We start from the raw sequence: 20212 nt of genomic DNA, 5'->3' as shown, positions 1-20212 counted from the left end.
TTATCGTTTTATCGAGTAAATGTGTCACAACAGCTGTTAGGAACTGGTATGATCATTTGCTTATTATTAAGTAGTTGGGATTTAAGACTTACCTTTTATTTCGTGTTGCAGATTGTGATACGGGGAAACGGTCGAGGCCGTGGTCGTGGATCCAGAGGTGGGAGTGTCTCTAGTCCACCATTGGACAGGTTCGAGTATCGGCCTATTATGGAGGCAAGTTTCTCGGAGTTGTCGCAGTGGAATGTTGAGGCAGGACCTAGTGTTCTAGCGCTTGATCGTGAGGTTTCTCCGATTGCACTGTGGAGGGTGATAGATCAGAGCACTCTCAAGAGCAAGACCGGACCGCGCGAGGATGGTGGTATAATATCTTCATTTACGAACAATTCTGATCATGAAATAGAGATCATGGAGGCACCTATTCCAACCATTGACCTGGATGAGTACAAAATGGTTGAATCCGAGCGTGAGACGGATGAGACTATGTGGGAGGAATATCTTATCCTTCCCGGATTTGGAACCATTATTTCTCTGGTAGTGGTGCTAGATGATGATGAGGATCAGATTGTTCCAAGTGAGCCGGTGGTATTGCCCGTGGTGCCGTCGTTCAATTATCCTTCCCTCTCGGACTTCACTTGCAGCATTTTTGCAGGAGAATGATACTATCAGACGGGGAGATACCCCGAGGACTGATACAGAGGCGCCAGTGATTCCAACACCTGCATAGTGGTAGCCATATTGCGACACGTGTGGTGAGATGGGTCACTACCCGAGGTGGTGTCATTTCTACCGCCCATACGGGGATCCGGTGATCCGATGTTCACTATGTAACAAGATTTGGCACTACGCTAATTCGTGTCCAATAGTCATGGTGGGGCCTTCAGAGGCAGCGTCTCAGCAATTTGCTCCTGCAACTACTCATGCATCCACATCAACCGTGGTAGAGACTACTGGTCTAGGCCAGGATGTCCGTGTAGGAAGTGTAGGTATAGATATGATTGACCTGTAGTGGGTCTAAGGCGAAGGTATGTAGGGTGTTAACCCTTTCTTTTTGTAAAATAGTGGCTTTAGAAGCCTAGCTAGATGAATAAAGCCCTTCCCCTAGTTGTATAACTCTTAGGACAGTTTGTACTTGTATGACTATTAGATGTACGAATAGGCAACGCCAAAACGGATAGTTGTACATCTAATAGTCATAGAAGTACACACTGTCCAATCGGAGAAACCTCACAATCATGCGCCGGAACACTAGGTCCTGCCTCAGCATTCCACTGCGACAACTCCGAGAAACTTGCCTCCATAATAGGCCGGTACTCGAACCTGTCCAATAGTGGACTAGAGATCCTCCCACCTCTGGATCCACGATCACGGCCTCGACCGCGTCCCCGTATCACAATCTGCAACACGAAATAAAAGGTAAGTCTTAAAACCCAACTACTTAATAATAAGCAAATGGTCATACTAGTTCCTAACAGCTTTTGTGACACATTTACTCGATAAAACGATAAAACATGATTTCCCATGAGCATAAATTAACCATGCTCTGATACCACGCTTGTAACACCCCCGAACCGTACTAGAAATAAGAATGAATCGGAAGCGTCACGTTAGACCCCCGCAGCTAATCAGCCGAAGCTCACAGATGAAAAACCGCTAACCTAAGTCGACCAACCGCAAGAATCTTTTCCTCACGTTCGTGGCCTATGGCTTTACAACCCGTTCCGCGAACGCGAGTTGTGTAAATCTTGGACTAGACTAATAATATCATTGGTTTAATCATTTCCTTTATAAATTTTGAGTCTTTACATAGTATAATATACGAGTAAAATATTACCAAAGGTCGGATCCTTTTTGGAAATCATAACTAATAAACAATATCGTTATTTAAAAAGAGTTGTAAAAATCTAAGCTGGTTGGCCTAATGATCATTGCACCCTCTAATAGTTTTCCTGCAAAAAAATAAAAGGGTAGCATCATGAGTAATCTAAGATTACTCAGTTAGTCCGGGGTTTCTATGGAATCACTCTTACCATTACCCGAATCGCAAACTCATATAACCAAGCAACGGAACAAACAATAAGCAATAAGACTCGAAATAAGCAATGCAAGTACTTGACGATTCTATGAACAGGCTTCTACTCCATTTTAGTTTAGGCCTCTACGAATTCATGTCATCTTAGAGGCAATGCCTTACACTCCTAGACACGTAAGTCTAAAAGAGATCCGCATCCCTTATACTACATCGTCATGTAGCGCCCGGTCGGTTGCAAGCTAGCCCCGAGCTTTCGTAAGCCATATCGTTACGGAGTTGCACGCAACGCACAACAGACGGGTGGGATAACTTGACTCGGCTAATGCTAGTTCGCTATTCAATTCCAACTAACAACAACAACACAGACAAACAATTGGACAGCATAACGGTTATGTTACCGAAAAATGGACAGCATAACGGTTATACTAAAAATGAACATCATGCATTAACATTATAACTCAACAAGTCAAACAATCACAGATATCACTAAGTATGATTACATTAACCTCTATTAGTAATTTCATAATTAATTTGAATGAATAAACACCTAAACATGTGCTACGACACATGTCCGGAACTTACCGGAGATCCACGCATTCTCGGGAAACGACTCATTCTACTACTCCTTGGTTTCATAGGTATCTCACTCATCTTAAGCAGTTATCTAACACATTGTAACCTACTTAATTAGAAACTAATCGACGATTACTTAAAACTAAACTAAAATCGGAAAACTTACCAACTTTCGGAATCAGAACTTTTCTCGGAATTTTTCTCGGAACTTCTTCTCAACAATACTAAGGTCATTTGTTATTTTTGGTTGAGAATTTCAAATGAACGACGAGAGTTTATATAGGGTTACTAAGTCGGTTTCTAAGCTGCTGCGCAACCACCTCGCCACTGGTCATGCCTCCGCTGGCGACATGTGTCGCTGAGTCACCGCTTCCGGTGGCGACACCCAGCAGCTTCTGGTGAAGCAGGCAGGCAGGCAGCAGGCGTGTCGTTGCCTTGAACGGACACGGAGCAGAGCACACGTCCGCACAGTCCGAGCACACGTCCTCACAGTCCATGCACACGTCCTCACGGTCCAAGCACACGTCCGTATAGGACGAGCACACGTCCGCAGGCCGTACATAAATCGTACCGGATGGTCCGTCGCTCACCGCAGATCGATTATGCATCGTCCGCGGGTCGTCCGTTTTGGCCAATTATGCATTCCTTCGTCCCAAACTCATTTTCTCTCGCCCAACTTTTATATCCCTCGCCCAAAAACCATTTATTCTCAATACACATCCTTTACTTTGCCCAAGTATGATAAGTCCAACCACCTTACCTTTCGGTGATGGCCTTTTTGAGTTTCCGACGAGAGTTTCTCCTTATAATCCTAACGATCTTGCTATCTCTTCCTTCAAGCTTCCTCGATGCTTTCCCTAACTTTTCTAGGACAAGTCTTTACTTAGCTCCATTCGATTCCCTTATGGTCTTTTGGCTCTGATTCATCTTTTGGTGTTAGCCTCCACCCGGCCTAGTCATAGTCTAGGTGAGGGGCATTACATTAGCCCTTTAAGAACGTCCAGATTTCGTGAGAGCTGGTTGTTCTGAACACGTCTGCAAAACTCAGACTATCAGCTTAGTGAAGAAAGAAGCCAAAAGAAATTCAACTTTTTTTGTAATGATCAAAACTTACAATGTTGTAAGAGTTGATAAATTCTCCATTGAAGGAGCAAATGTGCCGCTTAGATTGTTAGATGATATATCACTACACAAAAATATCAGATTACCAAAAACAATCCATAGAAACAATAATTCTTCACCAAACTATAAAGAAGAAGAAGCATACAGATTAATCAGCCCGAGAATGTTTTGAAACTCGTCAGGTAGCTCTACTGAGAGAAGGTTATCGTTCAAAGACTTGAAAACAAAATGATATGATTCTCATCAGCACAAAACATTGAAAAAATTTAATTTGGGAGTAATATGAACTTACATGTCATTCAGAAAACTAAATGTTCCTAGCGATTATGGGATGCTTCCGGTGAACTGATTACCCGAAAGAAAACTGCCAAAGGAGAAAATGTGCCGCTTAGATTTTCAGATGATATATCGCTGCACAAAAATATCAGATCACAAAACAATCCATAGAAACAATAACACTCACCAAACTATAAACAAGAAGAATCATACAGATTAATCAACCAGACAAGGTTTTGAAACACGTCAGGTAGCTTTCCCGAGAGAAGGTTTTTATTCAAAGACCTAAAAACAAATGATATGATTCTCATCAGCACAAAGCAATGGAAAAAAAAAAAGAATTTGGGAGTAATTTGAACTTACATGTCATTTAGAAAACTAAATATTCCTATAGATTCCGGGATGCTTCCGGTGAACTGATTGGCTGTATACATACTAACTGTTCAAAGCAACAAACCCTATAAAAAATACATTGTTAAGTGTATACATACATACAAATGCTGCAATGTAACCGACAAATTAAGAGGTATGCTTCCTCCAATGCGATTGTTGCTGAAATCTCTGGATAAGCAGAGTAAACAAAAAGCAAACACAAAAGGTTACAAGAAATATCCAAATAAACTTATCAAAATTGTTACATTTTGTGCCTCAATGCTAACATTCCCCTGATAGAAGTGAACTTAGCTAAGTTGTCACCAAGCTCTCCTTGCAGCATTTACAGTTCGTGACCGTTCAAAATAGAATTTAACAGAAAGATTCAATGATAGATGAGATAACTCAGAGTTGTTGTTATCTCTGAAGAAAATCTAAAAATCCTCAACCAATATGCACAGATCTCACTCTAAATTCAGTGAGACAAAATGTAATCTAGAAGCAAAAATTGTAGCTTTTCTTGAGATCTTCAAGGAAAAAAGGTTCTTACCATCACCAGGGTTGACAGCAGCTAATGAGATCGAAAGAATCCAGATCAGTGAAGTGAAATTTCCAGCAAAGTATCTGCAATATGCATCCCAAAAATGCATGTTAACTTTTCTCAAAAAAAAACGGATGAGCCAATTTCAAAGAGTAAATCAAGTAAAAATACAGAACCTTATTACATCTGGATTGGGATCGCTCCCTTGCAAGACTTATTTGGTAGCTGAATAACACAAACTTATAATAAGAAGCGTAAACAAAACCAATCATCTAAATTGCCTCTGAAACTGTATTTTTAAATAAACCAAACTAAGCAAATTATACTCGTTACATACATATGTGCCTCTAAATTAGTTATTCATCAGCAAATTCAATCAAGCTGAGAATAGATATGAGTGAGATAATCAGTTCAAGTCAAACAAACCTTAAATTGTGACCCTTGAGAAACCTACCAAAGAAAATTTTTCAATATAAAGAGTAAAACTATCTCCCCAAATATAACACAAAAGAATCACAAAGACCCTATGGTTCAGATCTAGATTAGGAAGATGTAAGTAACTTACGAAGATGTTAGGTTTCAGTTCCTTCACGACTTGTAGTTTTTTAAGCGTTTCGAGTTCCTCCTCCTCTGTCTTTTCCTTGTCATCGATCTTCAACGGAAAAGAGTACCATCATCTTCTAGATTGTTGCAGAGATTTGAGATTGGTCATTGAATCTAATATGGAGCTACATTTGTCTTTCTCGTTTCTTTCTTCTTGTGCAAGAAACATGTGTTGTTCTTAGTGATTGACTTGGCCCAGAATGATTTCCTACTACTGGCTAAAGGCATGTGAGGTAAGTTACTAACCTTAATGACATTGTTGATTTCTCTTCCATGAGAGCTTGGAGAGCTTCTTTATCATCTTCTTCACGCTCATGGCTTCTTCTGCCTTCAGCTTTTTATATCCTTCCATATATATCTCCTTGTTCAATAATATGCAAACAAGTTAGAAATTTTGTTTTATGAACTTTTCATTGCTTTACACGATTGATATGGGACATGACCTTTGCTTAGGGAGCCTTTCGTACGGCATGAAAGTTCTTCCTCTCTTCTCGTTCATCTTCGCAACATGTACTCACAATTCATCTGCACAACTTAGCTTCAAGAGTTCAAATAACATAAAAGAGACTATAATAATAACTTTACTCTACTTTACCTCCAAAATGCTCCTCTTGTTTGCATAGATTAGGTAGGCAGATATGAATTATGTAGGCTTCAAGCGGTCCTTTAGCTTCCTAGAAAACGAGAATTCTCCTAGCTTTATTACTTCTTATTACTATTAATACAGTTCTCGAGTGAAAAAAGAAACAGGTTAAAAAGATTGATGTGGAAATCATCACCTCGTCTCTGTAAACTCCAACCAAAGCTCCGGCATTGTTATAGAAGCTGTGCCTGAAAGATTTTACCATGATTTGGAAGCCATTCCCATCAATTGAGTCAGGCCAGTCCTTAAAATGTTCGTAAGTTCCATATGAATAAACTCTAAAAGAGTAAATGAGCATATTATAAGCCTTTTAAAGAAAGAGAAATAGTCAATGTCTTTGCTCTCCGGAAATACATAACGCAAGATAGATCTTTTGTCAATCTTCAAGGGAATATACTTTCCCTCAAGGGATGGATACCATGTTCTTAGAAATGAGATCTCAACCTTATAAGATTCCCAGACTCTCGTATAAGTGACACTACTGCGAAAAACGGCAAACCCAAAACTTTTAAATTATACTTAGTCTAAATCAAGACTTTCAGAGCATAAATCATAGTGAACTTATGTCTACAATGTAAATTTACCTGGAGATTAAGGCCAAACTGTGTCCATTGTTGCAATTTTTGGCAAAAGATTCGATGAACTTCTAGCCTCATGAACTCCACCGGCCAATTCAAGGGCGTGTCTAAGTAGTCTTGTATTGGGTGTTGAAACTAAGGCCAAGAGCTTCTATTCCATTTCCTACACGATAGTTATATGACAAGGACTTAGGTGATTTACGAAAGCAAATTCCGGTTGAACCGAGTAAATCAAAACTACCCAATGATAATTGATTTGCTTGTCTTTTTAAGCAGCAGTCTTCTCTGTTCTGTTCTGACTTATTGATGCTCTACACTTTTCTAGAGTAGCATCCGCCATTTGAACCAAGTTGTTGGCATCCTTCTCCCTGCAACAACCTTTCATTCTTGATGTGTTGCCAGACTTCTCTCAGATGATTTGACAAATTCTGCTCCACAACTTCGACTTCTAGTTAGCTTCAAGTCTCTTAACGGTTGCGAATCTCTCTCCGTATGCCACCTGCCAAGAGAAAGGCTTATCATGAGAGGGAGTGATAAGTACTAGAGGCATCAATTTTCAAATAAGGTTAGACATACATATATGTATCAAACTGATACATGAGAATTTGCTTTTCTGCCAAGAGAAAGGCTTTTCATGAGAGGGAGTGATAAGTACTAGCGTGAAGGAGTTTTTAAGAGTTTGCTTTTCTGTTTTGGTTGAAAATAGGAAGCTGTATGTAATCAAAGAACTTCTTCACATTCTCAGACTCCAAGACATATCTGAATCAAAGGAAATTATGTTAGTAAACCCACATTGTCTATCTCTGAACCGATAATTATTTCACAGACTGTAACCAGAGAGAATGTAATGATGTGTTTACTTGGAACAATTTAAGTGCAGCTCCATTGTACTTCTCCTTTGTAATAACCTTGAGATAAGCTTCCTTCTCTGCCTTGTACTTCTCCCCTTAAGGCTTTTTCTCTTATGCATTAAGAGTCGTCCACCGAGAACAAATAATTCTAGATAAAAAAAAAAACCTTGTTTTGTTGGGTAAAAAGAATCTTATTGAGACGAACAAATCTAATGCAGAATGAGTAGAGACTAGTGCTTTTACCCTTCTCTAGTCCAGCTACCAAGTCTGCATGCATATAATGTTGAGCCAAAATTTACAAAGACATTTGCTCAAGTGGAGAAAAAACGACCTCATTTATTGTTGTCGAAGTAATGATCACAATCTCACATTCAATATTATATTATCCATTCGTAAGAACAGCAAAAGACACAAATATGTCAAGCGTAAGATACTAACCTTAGTGACATTCTCGGTTTTCTCTTTTTGAGAATTTGGAGAGCTTCTTTATCCTCTTCTTCTCGCTCATGGCTTCTTCGACCTTCAGTCTATTATATCCTTCCATATATATATATATATATCTTCTTGTTTAATAATATGCAACAAGCTAGAAATTTTTTTTTTGAACTTTTCATTGATTCATACAATTGATATGAGACAAGACCTTTTCCTAGGGAGCCTTTTGTTCTGCAGACATGTTCTTCCAGTCTTCTTCGTTCATCTTCGCAAACTGTACTCACAATTCATCCGCACAACTTAGCTTCATGAGTTCAAATAACAGTAAGACAAGAGACTATAATAATTGCATTTTACATTACTTACCTCAAAAATTGCTTATCATCTCGTAAAGCAGCACTCGTCTCTCGTTACCATAGATTGCGTAGGCAGATACGGGTTGTTAAGTCTTCAAGGGATCCTTTAGCTTCCTAAAAAAAGAGAATGCTGTCAGTTTTCTTGCTTGTTATTACTATAAAATGAGTGAAATGATACAAAAACAGAAAAGACGACAGACTGCCAAATTATACTTACCTTAGTGACATTGTTGGTTTTCTTTTTTTTGAGAATTCTGAGAGCTTCTTTATCCTTTTCTCCTCGCGCATGGCTTCTTCTACCTTCAGCCTTCTATATCCTTCCATATAACCACCTTGTTAAATAAAATGCAAACAAATTAGAAATTTTGTTATTGAACTTTTCATAGCTTCACACAATTGATATGAGACAAGACCTTTTCTTAGGGAGCCTTTTGTTCCGCAGACAAGTTCTTCCACTCTTCTTCGTTCATCTTCGCAACCTGTACTCACAATTCATCCGCACAACTTAGCTTCAAGAGTTCATATAACAGTAAGGCAAGAGACTATAATAATAACTTTATTGTACATACCTCCAAAATGTTCCTCTGGTTGTATTGGCAGCAAAACAAATCCCACCATATTATCCACACAAGGGAAGACTGAACAGAATAGAAAACAATCATGAACTCGACAAAGTTATCCTAGGACTCCTAACTGAGATATAGAAAGAAATACAGAACTCTAATATAATATATATGTCGTAACTATCATCCTGACATGAAACAAGCTTTCTTCATACTGGTTTTTGCGCTTTTGTTGGAATGAGTAATTCTTACACATCGACCTCACAAATACCCAATGATCATTAAGTACCACTACACCAAGTTAATTTATGTACTACAGAGGAGAAAGCCCACTATATAGATTAAGTCATTAAGGTTTAAGAGGTGCTCACATCATCAAGCAGGAGCTGATACCTTGGTAAACATTGTGCGAAGTTAACAAGATCCAGTTCATTTATAACCTTGGCCATATGGTTGGTGATAGACTGTAGATTGCTTCGACTTCCGATGTCTTTACTGAAAGTTGTAGTTCTTTTTACTCTTTATCATTTTATGTATATCCTGACTATTGACCTTGATTAACAAGGGATTCTGCAAGTATTAACATAGTTACATCTTAGCAACAGATAACTAGTGACCAGTCCATAAATAGAGACAAGATTGACCAAGACCATAGAATAGAGATGACGATATGCCTCACATATATATACTAGCTTTCCTTTTATCAAAATATAGAAGACATATATTGGTAATAATTATGCTGTACACAGACGCTGAAAGAAGCCATAATAAATAAAAATGCTAAAGGTGATTCAAATATTCACTTCCGTAAGACTTACCAGTAGAGCAAGTAACAATGTTCTTGTCACCATCTTCTCGTTGATCGTAGTATACTGAAAATCACTGAAACATAGAAGACATATATTTGTAAATAATTATGCTTTAAGCAGACTTTGAGCAAAGCCATAATAAATAAAAATGCTACATGTGATTCAAATACTCACTTTCCTGAGAATTATCAGCAGAGCAAGCAACAATGTTCTCTTTCTTGAGAACTTGGAGAGCTTCTTTATCCTCTTCTTCTGGCTCATGGCTTCTTCTGCCTTCAGCCTTTTATATCCTTCCGCATATATATCTCCTTGTTCAATAATATGAAAACAAGTTAGAAATTCTGTTTTTTGAACTTTTCATTGCTTCACACAATTGATATGGGACAAGACCTTTTCTAAGGGAGCCTTCCTTCCGCACGCAAGTTCTTCCACTCTTCTTTGTTCATCTTTGCAACCTCTACTCACAATTCATCCGCACAACTTAGCTTCAAGAATTCAAATAACAAAAGAGACGATAATAATAGCTTTATTGTACGTACCTCCAAAATGCTCCTCTTGTTTGCAAAGATTAGGTAGGCAGATACGAGTCGTGTAGGCTTCAAGCGGTCCTTTAGCTTCCTAAAAATGCTGTCAGTTTTATTGCTCCTTATTACTATTAAAACAGGTCTCGAGTGAAAAAAGATAACATGTTAAAAAGATTGATGTGGAAATCATCACCTCGTCTCGACGTCTCTGTAAACTCCAACCAGAGCTTCGGCTTCCTTGAGAGATTTTATAATGCTTTGAAAGCCATTCCCATGATCCTATCAACTGAGTCAAGGTGTTCGTAAATTCCATCTGAGTTAAATCTAGAAGAGCAAATGAGTATTATAAGTCGATGTATCTACTATAAAGAAATACATAAAGGCAAGATAGATCTTTTGGCGATATTCAGGGGAATATACTTTCCCTCAAGGGATGGATTCCATGTCCTTAGAAATGAGATCTTAGCATTATAAAATTTCCCGACTGTTACCCTACCTAAATAGCTTGATGTCTGGTTATATAGTTACTTGATTCGAGAAGTTTGAGTGAAATCTGCGAAAAACTGCAAACCAAAAATTTTGAAAGTATACAATGATCATAAAACATAATGAACTTAAGTCTGCAATGTAAATATACCTGGAGATCAAGGCCAGATTGTGTCCATTGTTGCAATTTTGTGCAAAAGATTCTCTGAGGTACTCAAGTCTACAAAACTTCTACCTCTAAGAACAAGTGACTTATGTGGGTCACAGAGACCTTACACACGTGCCATAGCTCTATTATCTATCTCGGTAGCCTCAAGAACTCCACCGGCCAATTCAAGAGCGTGTCTAAGTAGTCTTATATTGGGTGTTAAAACGTATGGCCAACAACTTCTATTCCATTTCCTACATGACAGTTATATGACAAGGACTTAGGTGATTTACGAAAGCATATTCTGGTTGAACCAAGTAAATCAAAACTAACCCAGCGATAAATAATTTGCTTGTCATTTTCAGCAGCAGTCTTCTCTGTTCAGTTCTGGCTTATTGAAGCTCTACCACTTTTCTGGCGTAGCATCCGCCATTTGAACCAAGTTGTTGGCATCCTTCTCCCTGGAACAACTTTTCATTCTTGATGTGTTGCCAGACTTCTCTCAGCTGATTTGACAAAGTCTGCTCCACAACTTCGACTTCCTAGTTAGCTTCATGTCTCTTAACGGTTGTGAATCTCTCTCTGTATGCCACCTGCCAAGAGAAAGGCTTTTAATGAGAGGGAGTGATAAGTACTAGCGTGGACGAGTTTTTAAGAGTTTGCTTTTCTGTTTTGGTTGAAAATAGGAAGCTGTATGTAATCAAAGAACTGCTTCACATGCTCAGACTCCAAGACATATCTGAATCAAAGGAAATTATCTTAGTAAACCCACATTGTCTATCTCTGAACCGATAATTATTTCACAGGTTGTAACTGGAGAGAATGAAATGATGTGCTTACTTGGAACAATTTATGTGCAGCTCCATCGTAGTTTCCTGCATTTGCTCATCTTCCAGAAGTTTCATAGCTTCTTTCTATCACTTCTCCTTTGTAATAACCTTGAGATAAGCTTCCTTCTCTGCCTTGTACTTCTCCCCTTAAGGCTTTTTCTCTTATGCATTAAGAGTCGTCCACCGAGAACAAATAATTCTAGATTAAAAAAAAAACCTTGTTTTGTTGGGTAAAAAGAATCTTATTGAGACGAACAAATCTAATGCAGAATGAGTAGAGACTAGTGCTTTATCCTTCTCTAGTCCAGCTACCAAGTCTGCATGCATATAATGTTGAGCCAAAATTTACAAAGACATTTGCTCAAGTGGAGAAAAAACGACCTCATTTATTGTTGTTGAAGTAATGATCACAATCCACATTCAACATTATATTACCCATTGGTAAGAACAGCAAAAGACACAATTATGTCAAGCGTAAGATACTAACCTTAGTGACATTCTCGGTTTTCTCTTTTTGAGAATTTGGAGAGCTTCTTCAAGAGTTCAAATAACAGTAAGACAAGAGACTATAATAATTGCATTTTACATCACTTACCTCAAAAATTGTTTATCTTCTCGTAAATATAATAATCTCGTTACCATAGATTACGTAGGCAGATACGGGTTGTTAAGTCTTCAAGAGATCCTTTAGCTTCCTAAAAACGAGATTTCTGTCAGCTCTTGCTTGTACTACTATAAAAACAGTTTTCGAGTGAAAAGAGACATGTATTAAAGATTAATGTAGACATCATCACCTTGGTCCCATGATCTGCGTCAAGCCGGTCCTTAATGTGTTGGTAAATGATAATGCTATCAATTTTATTACTATTAAAATATGGATTCCTTTAGCTTCCTAGAAAACGATAATGCTATCAATTTTATTACTATTAAAACAGTTCTCGAGTGAAAAAAAAAAAAGATACATGTTAAGAAGTTTGATGTGGAAATCATCACCTCGTCTCGATGTCTCTATAACTCCAACCAGAGCTTTGGGATTGTTATAGCTCGCTGTCCTTGAGAGATTATAATAATTCCATTTTACATTACTTACCACAAAAATTGATTATCTTCTTGTAAAGCAGCACTCTTCTCTCGTTAGCATAGATTACGTAGGCAGATATGGGTTGTTAAGTCTTCAAGGGATCCTTTAGCTTCCGAAAAAAAGAGAATGCTGTCAGTTTTCTTGCTTGTTATTACTATAAAATGAGTGAAAAGATACAAGTATTAAAGATTGATTTGGACATCATCACCTCGTCTCTAGTCCCGAGGTCTCTAAAAACTCCAACCAAAGCTTCTGCATTGTCATAGAGATCTTACAGTTGAGAAAGAAACAGTTAGTGCATACCTTTCGGGGGAAAGCCAAGTACCTTTAGGTCACCACTGCACTAAAGTCCAGATGTTACCAGAAGTGAGGAAACCGAGAGAGCTTGAGTTATGGAAAAAATCGAGGTTTCCTGCAAGAAAACACCAACAATTTTTAGATTGCGATTGATCAAAAAGGGACATTGAAAATTTCCAAAATGATTATAGCATGTTAAGTTAAGAAAAGATGGATTCCAAAACCACAAACTTCTATATAACAGAGAGCTTTTGAATTAACAATACTTTATTTAGAACAATCAGGTAAGAACCAAATCCCAAGCAGATCTCCATGGTCCTGTAACAACAAACCTGTAAAACAGATGATAATCAGAAAAATTTGGCTATATCTAAACAAATTTGACGCAGACAAGTAGAGCAAATCAATACTAAGCACATTTTTTTCTTTCTACATTTAATAAAGTTATTTGATAGCTGAAAATAACATAAAGTTCTTCTGAACTGTATACTAAAGAAAATAAGGATGAGCCAAATTAAGATGGTAAATTAAGTAAAGATATAGAGCCTTACCAAATATGGACTGGGCTCACTCCCTTGCAAGCAACCATTAGTTTTATCCATCCGCAAAAATCATCATCCACCATATTATCCACACAAGGGAAGACTGAACAAAATAGAAAACATTAATCATGAACTCGGCAATGTTATCATAAGACTCCTAACTGAGATATAGAAAGAAATACAAGAATCTAATATAATATATATGTCCTACCTATATCCTGACATGAAACAATCTTTCTTCATACCTATCATCCACACATGAAACAAGCTTTCTTCGTACTGGTTTTTACCCTTTTGTTGGAATGATTGATCCTTACACCTCGAACTGACAAATACCCAATGATCATTAGGTACTATTACACCAAGTTAGTTTTTGTAGCTTGGAATCTAAATGGATACTACAGGAGAAATCAACTTTATGCTCATAGAGAACAAATTGTGGCGCTATATTGAACTACTGTAGATAAAGATTAAGTTTTAATAGGCGCTTACATCATCTGGCAGGAGCTGATAACTTGGTGAACATTGTGCGCAATTAGCAAGATCTAGTTCATTTATAGCCTTTGCCAAATGGTTGGTGGTAGACAGTAGGTTGTTTCGACTTCCGATGTCTTTACCGAAAGTTGTAATACTTTTAACTCTATCATGACCCCTGTTATTAACAAAAATTCTTGAATCCCCTTGGTGTCCTCTACCTTGAGATATCATGGCTATTGAACTTGATTAACAAGGGATTCTGCAAATATTAACACAGTTAGACCTTAGCACGAGATAACTAGTGACCAATCCATAAACAGAGACAAGATTGACCAAGACCATAGAGTAGAGATCATGATATGCCTCACATATATACTAGTTTCCCGTTTATATAAAACTCACTGAAATACAGAAGACATATTATTGTAATAATTATGTTTTAAGCAGACGCTGAGAAAAGCCATAATAAATAAAAATGGTACAATTGATTCAAATACCAACTTCCGTGAGAATTACCAGCAGAGCAAGCAACAATGACTCGTCACCATCAAAACCAAAAACTTTGAAATTATACTAGTCTAACGCAAGACCTTCACTGCATAATTTAGTCCCAGAAGAAAAGTATAGAATTTACCTGGATATTTCGGAAAACGCGCTTGGTTGTATTTCAACACAAACGGTGCCATTGCCACGGTCTTATCCAAGCAACACGAACAACTATTACGCTGCGTCATTTATCCAAACAGCCAAGAAAGATCTGCTTAGAAAATCACATCCTAATCGAAAAAGAAACCGTTAGGTCATATTTTTAAGGGGAAAGCCAAGTAACCTTAGGTCACCACTGCACTAAAGTTCAGATCTTACCAGAAGTGAGGAAACCGAGAGAGCTCGAGTTAGGGAAAAAATTGAGGTTTCTGTTTAAGCTGGCTATAGCTCAAGATTAAAACAGAAGAGCTGGGGTTGAACTAGCAAAGGTTCCCTGCAAGAAGAGACCAACAACTTACAGATTTCGATTGATTAAGAAGGCACATTGAAAAAATCAAAAATGACTATAGCCAATGAAAGTATCTAAACCAAGTCCCATGTTAAGTTAAGAAAAGTTGGATTCCAAAACACAAACTTCTATATAACAGAGAGCTTCATGTTCCTGAACTAACTCCCAAGCAGATCTTGATCTTCATGGCCCTGGAACAACAAAGTAACATGTAGAAGAGATGATAATCAGAAGAAAAAGAATCACAGATAAGCTTGGCTATACATACACCTCTTGATAGACTTTAGAAATGGACGTGATTTTCTATCTACACTTAATAGTATTAAGTTATTTTCCAACAACTTAAAGATTGCGATTGATTAAAAAGGCACATTGAAAAATTCAAAAATGACTATAGCCAGTTAATGTATCTAAACCAGGTTAAGGAAAGATGGAATCCAAAACCACAAACTTGTATATAACAGAGAGCTTTCGAATTAACACAACCTTATTCTGAACAACCAGGTAAGAAATGAACCAACTCCCAAGCAAATCTTCATGGTCCTGGAACAACAAACCTGTAAAACAGATGATCATCAGAAAAAAAAAAAAAAAAAACTACAGAAAAATTTACTATAAATACACCTCTTGATAGACCTCAGATAGAGACATGATTTTCTTTCTACACTTAATAAAGTTATTTGATAGCTGAAAATTTTTGAGGTTTCTGTTTAATAATCCGGCTATACCTCAAGATTTAACTAGCAAAGGTTTCCTGCAAAAAGAGACCAAAAACTTAAAGATTGCTATTGATTAATACGGCATTTTGAAAAATTCAAAAATGACTATAGCCAGTGAACGTATCTAAACCAAGTTCCATGTTAAGATAAACAAAAATGGATTCCAAAACCACAAACATCTCTATAACAGAGAGCTTCAGGGTACTGCAATTGATATATATAGAAAGGTTTGATGGATCTTACTAAACTCTTTCATCAAAATTGTATACATATTAAAAAAAGAAAAGACGACAGATTGCCAAATTATACTTACCTTAGTGACATTGTTGGTTTTCTTTTTTTTTGAGAATTTTGAGAGCTTCTTTATCCTTTTCTCCTCGCGCATGGCTTCTTCTACCTTCAGCCTTCTATATCCTTCCATAAAACCACCTTGTTAAATAAAATGCAAACAAATTAGAAATTTTGTTATTGAACTTTTCATTGCTTCACACAATTGATATGAGACAAGACCTTTTCTTAGGGAGCCTTTTGTTCCGCAGACAAGTTCTTCCACTCTTCTTCGTTCATCTTCGCAACCTGTACTCACAATTCATCCGCACAACTTAGCTTCAAGAGTTCATATAACAGTAAGGCAAGAGACTATAATAATAACTTTATTGTACATACCTCCAAAATGTTCCTCTGGTTGTATTGGCAGCAAAACAAATCCCACCATATTATCCACACAAGGGAAGACTGAACAGAATAGAAAACAATCATGAACTCGACAAAGTTATCCTAGGACTCCTAACTGAGATATAGAAAGAAATACAGAACTCTAATATAATATATATGTCGTAACTATCATCCTGACATGAAACAAGCTTTCTTCATACTGGTTTTTGCGCTTTTGTTGGAATGAGTAATTCTTACACATCGACCTCACAAATACCCAATGATCATTAAGTACCACTACACCAAGTTAATTTATGTACTACAGAGGAGAAAGCCCACTATATAGATTAAGTCATTAAGGTTTAAGAGGTGCTCACATCATCAAGCAGGAGCTGATACCTTGGTAAACATTGTGCGAAGTTAACAAGATCCAGTTCATTTATAACCTTGGCCATATGGTTGGTGATAGACTGTAGATTGCTTCGACTTCCGATGTCTTTACTGAAAGTTGTAGTTCTTTTTACTCTTTATCATTTTATGTATATCCTGACTATTGACCTTGATTAACAAGGGATTCTGCAAGTATTAACATAGTTACATCTTAGCAACAGATAACTAGTGACCAGTCCATAAATAGAGACAAGATTGACCAAGACCATAGAATAGAGATGACGATATGCCTCACATATATATACTAGCTTTCCTTTTATCAAAATATAGAAGACATATATTGGTAATAATTATGCTGTACACAGACGCTGAAAGAAGCCATAATAAATAAAAATGCTAAAGGTGATTCAAATATTCACTTCCGTAAGACTTACCAGTAGAGCAAGTAACAATGTTCTTGTCACCATCTTCTCGTTGATCGTAGTATACTGAAAATCACTGAAACATAGAAGACATATATTTGTAAATAATTATGCTTTAAGCAGACTTTGAGCAAAGCCATAATAAATAAAAATGCTACATGTGATTCAAATACTCACTTTCCTGAGAATTATCAGCAGAGCAAGCAACAATGTTCTCTTTCTTGAGAACTTGGAGAGCTTCTTTATCCTCTTCTTCTGGCTCATGGCTTCTTCTGCCTTCAGCCTTTTATATCCTTCCGCATATATATCTCCTTGTTCAATAATATGAAAACAAGTTAGAAATTCTGTTTTTTGAACTTTTCATTGCTTCACACAATTGATATGGGACAAGACCTTTTCTAAGGGAGCCTTCCTTCCGCACGCAAGTTCTTCCACTCTTCTTTGTTCATCTTTGCAACCTCTACTCACAATTCATCCGCACAACTTAGCTTCAAGAATTCAAATAACAAAAGAGACGATAATAATAGCTTTATTGTACGTACCTCCAAAATGCTCCTCTTGTTTGCAAAGATTAGGTAGGCAGATACGAGTCGTGTAGGCTTCAAGCGGTCCTTTAGCTTCCTAAAAATGCTGTCAGTTTTATTGCTCCTTATTACTATTAAAACAGGTCTCGAGTGAAAAAAGATAACATGTTAAAAAGATTGATGTGGAAATCATCACCTCGTCTCGACGTCTCTGTAAACTCCAACCAGAGCTTCGGCTTCCTTGAGAGATTTTATAATGCTTTGAAAGCCATTCCCATGATCCTATCAACTGAGTCAAGGTGTTCGTAAATTCCATCTGAGTTAAATCTAGAAGAGCAAATGAGTATTATAAGTCGATGTATCTACTATAAAGAAATACATAAAGGCAAGATAGATCTTTTGGCGATATTCAGGGGAATATACTTTCCCTCAAGGGATGGATTCCATGTCCTTAGAAATGAGATCTTAGCATTATAAAATTTCCCGACTGTTACCCTACCTAAATAGCTTGATGTCTGGTTATATAGTTACTTGATTCGAGAAGTTTGAGTGAAATCTGCGAAAAACTGCAAACCAAAAATTTTGAAAGTATACAATGATCATAAAACATAATGAACTTAAGTCTGCAATGTAAATATACCTGGAGATCAAGGCCAGATTGTGTCCATTGTTGCAATTTTGTGCAAAAGATTCTCTGAGGTACTCAAGTCTACAAAACTTCTACCTCTAAGTACAAGTGACTTATGTGGGTCACAGAGACCTTACACACGTGCCATAGCTCTATTATCTCTCTCGGTAGCCTCAAGAACTCCACCGGCCAATTCAAGGGCGTGTCTAAGTAGTCTTGTATTGGGTGTTAAAACGTATGGCCAACAACTTCTATCAAGCAATGAGGCAAGAAATGAACTAACTCTCAAGCAGATCTTCATGGTCCTGGAACAACAAAGTAACATGTAGAAGAGATGATAATCAGAAGAAAAAAAATCACAGATAAATTTGGCTATACATACACCTCTTGATAGACTTCAGAAATGGACGTGATTTTCTATCTACACTTATACTAGTCTAACGCAAGACCTTCATAGCATAATTTAGTCTCAGAAGAATCGTAGTTTAGAATTTACCAGGATATTGTCGAAAACATGCTCCATTGTAGTTTAACAGAAATGGTGCCACTGCCACTGTCTTAGCCAAGCAACACAAACAACTATTACACTGCGATTATTTAACAGATTAAACAGAAGAGAACTTAATGATTGCGATTGATTAAAAAGGCACATTGAAAAAATTCAAAAATGACTATAGCCAGTTAATGTATCTACACCAAGTTCCATGTAAGGTTAAGGAAATATGGATTCCAAAACCAAAAACTTGTATATAACAGAGGGCTTTTGAATTAACAGAACCTTATTCTGAACAATCAGGTAAGAAATGAACCTTCATTACAGAAAAATTTACTATAAACCTGTAAAACAGATGATCATCAGAAAAGAAAACAAATTACAGAAAAATTTACTAGAAATACACCTCTAGATAGACCTGAGATAGAGACATGATTTTCTCTCTACACTTAATAAAGTTATTTGATAGCTGAAGATAACATACATAAAACTTGTTATAACATACTTAAAGCAAAATCAATCATCTAAAAAGTTCTTCTAAACTGTTTACTAAAGAAAACAAGGATGAGCCAAATTAAGAGGGTAAAGATATGTAGAGCCCTTATCATATATGGATTGGGATCACTCCCTTGAAAGCAACCATTAGTTTTATCCATCTGCAAAAGTAAATCATCATCCATCAATTTTTGCAATAAGAAAACTCAGAATCCCAAGCCATGATAGGAGCCTAATAGATCAACATAAAACAAAATCAATTATCTAAAGTGCCTCTGATCAGGTTTTCGTCAAAATCAATTATTAAGAAGAGGAATACTGAGAATTGATATGAGATTATCAGTTCCAAATAGATATCAAACGATTGTACCAGTGATCAATCAGAGACAACTAACAAAGAAATAACCCGATATAAAGAGTAACAATCTCCCGAAAAAGATCCTAAGTTTGAAATTTTATGAACATGAAGTAACTTACCAACATGTTAGGCTTCAATTTCGAGTTCCTCTTCGTCCTCCTCCGTCTTTTGCTTCATCGACGATCTTCTAGATTGATCGTTCGAGAGAGAACACACGAAATCCAGAAAAGCCTTGTTTTGAATTTCAACAAACGAAATCGGACCGTTGCGTCGAAGAGAGAGTCTTCGGTTTCTCTTAAGTCGGTGGTGATTTCTGGGTTTTACGAGACCAAACGGTCGAAAGATCTCTAATTCTTAAATTGATACTTTTCTAGATTTAAATCACGTTTCACGTCCACG

The 20212-nt window shown here is 37.1% G+C and overlaps 1 long non-coding RNA gene across 1 annotated transcript; it reads right to left on the bottom strand.

The window, feature by feature from the left end:
* Nucleotides 1–2455: 2455 nt before the first annotated feature.
* Nucleotides 2456–20168, bottom strand: LOC9315069. The gene is made up of 59 exons (XR_002332853.1): nucleotides 19933–20168; nucleotides 18964–19616; nucleotides 18480–18772; nucleotides 18339–18405; nucleotides 18036–18166; nucleotides 17858–17936; nucleotides 17709–17775; nucleotides 17493–17626; nucleotides 17328–17391; nucleotides 16881–17079; nucleotides 16516–16584; nucleotides 16360–16425; nucleotides 16163–16278; nucleotides 15859–15884; nucleotides 15617–15687; nucleotides 15001–15321; nucleotides 14771–14912; nucleotides 14152–14395; nucleotides 13871–13984; nucleotides 13669–13762; nucleotides 13384–13449; nucleotides 13146–13232; nucleotides 13029–13072; nucleotides 12733–12929; nucleotides 12534–12631; nucleotides 11750–12434; nucleotides 10913–11648; nucleotides 10772–10838; nucleotides 10469–10599; nucleotides 10291–10369; nucleotides 10142–10208; nucleotides 9926–10059; nucleotides 9761–9824; nucleotides 9314–9512; nucleotides 8949–9017; nucleotides 8793–8858; nucleotides 8597–8711; nucleotides 8390–8493; nucleotides 8232–8297; nucleotides 8027–8125; nucleotides 7832–7855; nucleotides 7598–7736; nucleotides 7314–7496; nucleotides 6979–7236; nucleotides 6744–6900; nucleotides 6296–6640; nucleotides 6112–6190; nucleotides 5763–6041; nucleotides 5479–5666; nucleotides 5340–5363; nucleotides 5090–5138; nucleotides 4660–4996; nucleotides 4364–4561; nucleotides 4188–4285; nucleotides 4017–4088; nucleotides 3870–3940; nucleotides 3717–3788; nucleotides 2769–3637; nucleotides 2456–2693 (listed from the first exon to the last, which is right to left on the bottom strand). It is a non-coding gene; the product is annotated as an uncharacterized LOC9315069 (long non-coding RNA).
* Nucleotides 20169–20212: the final 44 nt, after the last annotated feature.

This window comes from Arabidopsis lyrata (assembly GCF_000004255.2).
Source record: "Arabidopsis lyrata subsp. lyrata unplaced genomic scaffold ARALYscaffold_4, whole genome shotgun sequence".
NCBI lineage: Eukaryota > Viridiplantae > Streptophyta > Magnoliopsida > Brassicales > Brassicaceae > Arabidopsis > Arabidopsis lyrata.
The sequence above is the reverse complement of the archived record's forward strand: the minus strand, read 5'-3'. Positions and strand labels throughout refer to the sequence as shown.